Source organism: Elephantulus edwardii, unplaced genomic scaffold (assembly GCF_000299155.1).
Source record: "Elephantulus edwardii isolate Elephantulus edwardi_28Jun2011 unplaced genomic scaffold, EleEdw1.0 scaffold00003, whole genome shotgun sequence".
NCBI lineage: Eukaryota > Metazoa > Chordata > Mammalia > Macroscelidea > Macroscelididae > Elephantulus > Elephantulus edwardii.
The window spans coordinates 12,724,960-12,732,598 of NW_006399753.1; positions in this window are offsets into that span (position 1 = coordinate 12,724,960).

The window sequence follows — 7,639 nt, forward strand, 5'->3', positions numbered from 1 at the left end:
CGATTGGCACAGGACAGAGCGGAGTTTAGGGCTGTTGTACATAGGGTCGCTATGAGTCGCAAGCGACTCGATGGCACATAACAACAACAACATAACTTCTCATGTGCCATCCAAACATTTGGTAACCCAACTAGTCATTCTGTGTGAATTAATATAAACGGTTAGCACAGTCCATGCCAGGGACCTTGGAGTGTCCCGCGGACTGCAGTACCTCTTCACCCGCACGCCACCAGTCATAGCTGCACAGTGGACGCCTGCACAGCTGTGCACGGCAGTCCCAACAACGGCCCACCTCTTGCCTGTTTGAGTACACAGTCAACTATTATCTTTTCTGAAAAGATTGCAAAAGCCGAAAAGACAGTATTTGTCACTCCCGTTTGCTTGTGCTTTCCATTAATCTTGAAGAGTTCCATAGCATTTTACTAGATGCAAAAGCACCATTGTGAGACCATCAAATCAAGAGAGAGGATTAATATCCTATTTGTTGGATTAGGATGTGAGGACTCAAGAGATTCCCCCATTATAACAGTCAAAATTGGGGTATATCATTCTTGACCCTCAAATTTCTTCCTCAAAATGCAATCACTTAACTGCCTTATTTCAATGAAGAAATTAAAGCTTGTTCATCACCCTCTCACACCCCGAGTCTTTCTTGTTTCTGCAGAAGAGTTAAAAGTATTCAGTCTTGGAAAAGGAGTTAAGCTGTGGACTGCAGTGAGGACTTGTGTGGTCTGCAGATTTCATTTTCCTGAGTGTGTTTTTCCTTCGTTTGGTTGAAGCAGGTCTCCGCACTCGCCAGACATTGACACAGGTAGAGACACGCACACACTCACTGCTGTTAAGTGAGAACCCACCCACAGATGACCCTGCTTTTGGCTTCCAGAGCTGTTAATCTCATGAGAGGAGTTTGCCCATCTTCCCCCCCCCAACCCCCCACCAAGCAGCCACAGGGATGTTAAAACTGCCCAAGAGGCACAGGGAAGTGGAATCGCCTCCTTCGCACACCAACTCCTGTCCATTTGAGGCTCGAACCTGTCCAAACACAAACAGAGAAAAAGGTGGTTACTTATGAAACACATATATGTAATTCACAAACAAACAACTCCACTAATTGGGAGAGTTGCATAGTTTTTGGAAGACAATGAAAGCACGTGCAAAGATATAATAATTTCACTAAATAAACTGATCTAATGAGGGAAAAAAAAATCCCTGTCCTCTGTGTTGTGTTTGTAATGTCACGTAAACATTGGCTGGTAGCCCGTTTTTGCCTGAGTTCTTTGTGTTGACGTCAGAGATGGACCAGGCATGTTCCACAGAGGTGAGCTCCTGAATGGACATCAGGAGGATCAGGACAACAGAGCTCAATACTGAAAATGTGGAAGGAAAGACTAGTTAAAGCAGAGAACTTCTATGTAAAGATCTGACAGAAAAGCTTTGCTGGTATAGAATGTAATTTCTGCCCAATTATGTTTGAAAGTTTGTCTTAACTCTGGTGCTTTGTATGTTGCCATGGTGCTAGAAGCTGTCCTGGTGACATTTTAAACACAAGTGAGGTTATCCGTGCAGATAGCTTTTAGCAAGGATTCCAGACAAAAACAACCTAAAAAGAAAGGCTTTTAATATTGTCTATTGTACAATCAGAAGGAGTGTCCTTGGGTTGGGATTCAAGCAAAGTCCTTTGCGGCCACAATGTGCTCACGCTTGACAGTGATCGTGAAGATGGTTCAGGATCATGCAATGCTTTGTTCTATCATGCATGAGTTTTCCATCAGTCAGACTTGACTCCATAGCAATGGCAGCAACACAAAGTTTTGAAGAGTTTATGTTCAAGAAGCGCTAAACGTGCATGCAAATTCCTGCAGGTCTTTGCTTTGGGCTTCCCACAAGAGGCTCCTGACGCTTACCCTGACTCAGGTCACCTGTTACGGCTCCCTGTTCGAAGCATTGCTGGTCCCTTGTTGCAAGGCTTCTAAGTGAGTGTGCTCTTCTTTCTTTAGGACTGGCCCCCTGGAACTGACGTTCAAGATCCCACATGCTTCCGAGGCTTACCATTACTTCAAGCCCGTATTCTCTCTTCTTCTCGGCTCCGATTCTTGTGGTCCAAGGTGAGTCCTGTTAGCTCTTTTGTGTCCTACTCTGCTCCTAGGACTCCTCTATTCAGGAAAAGCAATGGAGCAATGACATTGTGATCATTTTGAGTAACAGTCACTGAAAACCTTTATAAAATGAAAATAGGTTAGAAAAGCTATAAGCTTCTGTTAGAAGCAAACCCAGCTTTTTAAATGTAAAGCGTTTTAAATGAAAGGGTGAAACAACAGAGCATCTAGTATACTCATTTTGGGCAAGATATCTACTCTCTTTTTTATTAAAGCGTTTTGAAAATGACTCTTTGTATGTCTAGGACAAAGGTTTTACCACCTGCATGGAGTCATATGCTTATGACTACATTTTCCCGCTGAGCACCTTTCACAGAGGAACAGTGGTCACACCTCCTCCAGTAGAAACAGCCAGTCTCACTGCTCTTACACAGAGTCTAGGTTCAGCTGAGATCCACATGGCGTCTCCAAGTGAATCAGACTAGCATACATTCATAAGACTACATTCCACTGTAACTGTTATTAATAATATTTAAGAAAAGTGAGTAAGTATTCGGGAGGTCATTCCCTTGGCTTAGCTATTTAAGAATTAAGTTTTGTGGTTGAAAATATACACAAGAAAATATACACCAATTCAACAATTTCTGTACATTCTTTTCAGTGATGCTGATCCCGTTCTTTGAGTTGTGTAATTCTTTTTCTCCTCCTTTTTGGAATTCTTCTTCCACCATTAACACATCACTCTCCCCTGAATTTTTCTATCTAACCTTTCAAATTGGGGTGTCAATTTCACCCCCTAGTGATAGTTCAGTTGATATCCTTTATAAGTAAACTTCTCAAGTCTGAATACATCAGGCTAGTTATTTCAATAAAGCATTTGTTGGAAAGGAAAGGTCAAAAGAAGGTAGAGAATGCCTGAACGGTACAGTTGAGTGCTCAGTTCCTGACTGGGGGTTTGAACACATTACCAGGTAATGCAGAAGTGCCTGGAAAATCACCCATGGAAAGCTTTACAGAGTATAGTTCTACTCTGATGCGCATGGAGCCCGCAGGAGTCAGAACTGATTTGAGGGCAGCTGTCTGTTGTTTCATAGAGTAGGCCTGCCCTTCATTTCTCTTCCAGGTAACTGTACTTGTAATGAAAGTCTAGTGCATTGGAACGCTCATCCAAACCACCTGCTACAATCCATTGGCCTCTAAATTTTGTGACAAGTGCAATTGTGTCCAGCGGTGTTTGAATTTTAAATTATTGATCCTGTAATATAAACACACAAATCACAGGGCAGGCACTTTGAGTGATAAGTTTATCATCCTAATGATAGCTCATCAACCAGGAGAAGCTGCTCACTAGCAAATCAACCACATTTCTATGATCAAACTTCATCATTTGGGAAATGGACAGGGGGAGTGTGGGAGTGAATGTGAGGTTAATTATCAGTCCCATTAATTGTCTAACCACGTATCTGAAGGGTGAACATAAGAACAATTTTGCAAAATAAACCCATGCTGTAGCACATTTATTTAACTATAACGTAGTGTTTGCAGATACAGATCTACAGTTAGATGGCTTGGGGTCAAATGCTGGTCCTATCACATCCTATCTCTTCTGAGCTTCCATTTCCCATCCATAAAGTGAGGGATTATAATACAAATGAAAAGAGATTGTGCATGTGAAGTTCCTAGCACTATTTCTGCCATCCAATGAACACCTATGAGCTGACTGCACTCAAGAAAATAGGCAACAAGAATGCTGTTCTGAAGAACAATACCTGAACCTCCGTTAATAAGCATATGTCAGGAGCAGCTAAGACAAGATGGGAAATGTTTCACCTTAGAGTCATGAGGCCTGAACCTGAATGTCTCTGTGTCACCTGGAGCCTGCTAACACTCTCTTTGTCTCTATCCATAAAAAGCAGGTGGCAATGATGACGCTTACTTCATTCTGTTGTGATTAGGACTCATAAGAACAAAGAAAATTATAGCGAGTCTCCAAGAACTTGAAAACACACTATGGATTCCAACTCTCAGAAACACTGTAAGACAGAATAGAACTGCCACAAAGGGTTTAGGAGGCTGTAAATGATTCTGGAAGCAAATACTTTTATTTTTGTCTGTGGAGTGGTGGATAGGTTCAAACCATTGACCTTTTAATTAGCATCTAAATGCCTTAACCACAGTGTCACCAGAGTTCCTTTCAAGGAATGAAGTAGATGCTTAACTATTCGTCACCTCACCCTCTTTCTTTCTTCAGAAGTCAGAGGTCTTACTCTATCTGTACCAGAGACTTGAGCGAGTATACATCTCAGTGACAGTTCATGGCCAGTGCTTCTAAACTCTCTTCCAAAGCCTAGTTCAGGTGCTTAGGTTTCTGCATAGATTGGACAGATTTTCATTCAAAGTCGCTTCAAACACATCAGTGGAGGGAACCCTCCCTCACAGTTGGTCTGGTCCATGTCGAGGTGTGCCTCACCTCTCCATCATGACTGCTAATTGATCGGAACAATAAGCAATAGCTCATTTCACACCCGTAGCCTGAGCTGAAAGAGGCAGGGAGGTAGTTTATAAACACAAGTTATCTCTTATGGACTCCAGTCCTGTCTGGGGAAAATATCACCCACTTTTTCTTGGAAAAGATCTTGCATTTAACTCCTAGCCTTAAAGGTTGACAGTTCAAACTTAATCAGAGACGCTTTAGGAGATAGACTCGGCAGCCTGTAAAGACTGCAGCCCAGCGCCCAGAGGAACAGCACATCAAGGGTGCTCATGAGTCAGAACAGCTCGAGGCAGAAGGTTGGTTTTGCTTTATTTTCAATTGGAACTGCCCGTAGGTGGAAGCTGTTGCTGGGCTTGGTTCTCACCCATCATATGCAGTCTCTTCTCCTCCTCATTCCGTTTTCAGGAAGCTGACTGACAATTTCTAATCCAAATAAATGGACCAACTAGAGATTTCATCCCCCACCCCTGTTTTGCTTGATTTGAAGAAAGTAATATAGTGACTAATCCGTTCCAGTTTCAGGCAGGGACCAGCTAACTCTTCCCAGAAAGCCAGGGTGCTGATCTCAAAGGCTGAGAATTGTGCCGTTCGGCCGAAAGACCAGTTAGGGATTTCCACTCTGGTCGGAAGTCTGGTAACCGTATGCTAATTTTCAAATACAGGGTTGAGTTGGACTTCCCTAATGTAAGGAGATTCTGTTTAGATGTCAATGGAAAATTGATTCCTTGCTAGTTAACAAGTAATGCATTCACTCTCTTTAAAAGTGAAAGAGAACCGGAAATCAGACTTCCTTTTAAACTTGAACCTGTCAGCCCACAAGAGCTTCCTTAGCAAAATGGTTGGGTTTTTTTTTTTTCTTTCTTTCTTTTTTTTTTCTATCGCAGACGATATAAACCAAGCACCCAGCATCATGACCAGACATGACATTAATGTGAGTGTCATGATGTCTCTTTTCATCATTCAGAAAACTATTTTCATTCCCCGGCAAAATATTTCAATGGCTTCCCTAGCTCTCCAGTTCTAACATACTTTCCCTCAAGGAAGTTCACTGCTAAAGTCTGGATGTCTGCCTTCTTCACTGATCCAGCTTTGTTATAAGACTGAAAGAATGCAAAGCTGTGTGCCGAGCTCTTGAAATATTTCCACGGCGTATACTACCGAGTTAGGCAGTGTCTTAGTTATCTAGTGCTACTTCAACAGACGTATCACACAAGTACCTGATTTTGTGTGTGTGTGTGTGTGTGTGTGCGCGCGCCCTGTCAAATCAGATCTGACTAGTACAGGAGGATATTGTTTCTCCTTCTCCAGCAGAGCATCTGGTGGTTTCGAACCGCTCACTTCTGGGATTGCAGTGCAGCTTCTTGCCACTAGGCCACCAGAGCTCGCCAAGTAGTTGATTTTAACCAAAAGAAATTTATTTTCTCACCATTTTAAGAAACTAGGAGTCCAAATTCAGAGTATCAGCACTAGGGGAAAAGTAGGCTTGTTCCCTCTCTCTGTCTTTCTCTCAACTTTAGGGGACAGTCCTTGTTCCTTGGCCCCTTGGCAATTTTCAGGTGGCGTGGCATCCAGCTTCCCACATCTCAGCTTGTTCATTTGCTTGTTTAATCTTTTCTCTATCACAAAATGAGATTGGTTTAAAACACATCCTACAGCAATTCTGCCTTGTTCTGTTAACAAGGAAAATCCAAGCATCCAACATCACAAAATATGGTAACACCTATGCTGGGGGGAGATGCAATTCACTTCATAACAGGTAGTAAATAGTCACATGCGTCCTTAGCGTGTCCACTATTTGAAGCTTCACGAAAAGAAGCATGAGAGTCTCTGGCATGAGAGTCTTCATCTTTACAGAAAGTGTCTCTTGTTTGTTTTTGTTTCGATTCTTTCTCACAGTGATTCTGACTCAGTTGACTTTTATTGGTAGGCTCTTCCTGGATGGAAAGTGTTGTGACAGGCCCTTTGTCCGTTACCTCACTGAACAAGGGCATCGAAGCATGTTTACTGTTTCCACGAGGCTCAAGGCTGACATGACCTGCCCAATGCCACAGATGCAGAGCTAAGGCAGAGTGTAAAAGCTGGCGCAACCAGATTTGTTCAGAGCTTCTCACCAGGCCCTGGTTGTGGTTCATCACATCTATGCTCCATAGAACACAACTTTGTCACAGAAATAAAAAGTGTCTCAAAAGTCTGCGGCCAAAAGAATTTGAAAAGTATGAATTAAACAGAATTTCTTTTGTATGTTTAACTCTTTCTTGTAATTTAAGTAAAAATGTAGAGTAAATTAGTTATCTATTCAATATTATGTACTCAGTTTGCTTCCTTGCACTGGTTACAATTCCCTCAATGCAATAATACGCTTCCTACTTCCTTTCTATGTTCCCTTTCTCACTAATACTTCTTTACTGCCTTCTGGTTTTTGTGCCCAGACAAATGATGCTCTTTTGGTTTCATATGGTTGATTGAATTGGTTTGTTAAGCATCAGATTTTCTTAGAGCCAAGAATAGTCAAGAAGAACCAATGGTTGGACTTTGTCCCAAAGCATTGTCAGTGGAACCTAGTCTGTTGGGAACCACGCAAGGGACTGAACATGTGTTGAGAAGTGGTGTCTAAGAGTCTTGAGCCTGTCATTGTGTATTGTTTTTCTGAGTTTTCTATTGTGTCTAGAAAAGTGGCAGAGCTACTTTTGGTTCGTAATATAATCCCAGTACAAGTCATGTAAGGGGCAGCTGGAAAAATATAGTCCAGACACGTGAAACTGTTAGAAGAAGAGCCACTGCATTTGAGTGCACGCTGAGGTACAGATGAAGATGGTTGAGTTTACTGCGTTTAGCTTACCCTAAAGTAACAGGAGAAACTTTTGCTAGGAGCATGGACTTGGAAACACCCTGTGTAACAGGGTACAGTCTCCATCTTCTAAGAATATGAGTTCTAAGAGTCACAAAGGGACTTTTGTGGAAACTACAGAACAATCTCATTGATTTCACATGCAAGCAAGATTCTACTGAAGATTATCCAAAAACGACTGGAACAGCACATCAGCAGAGA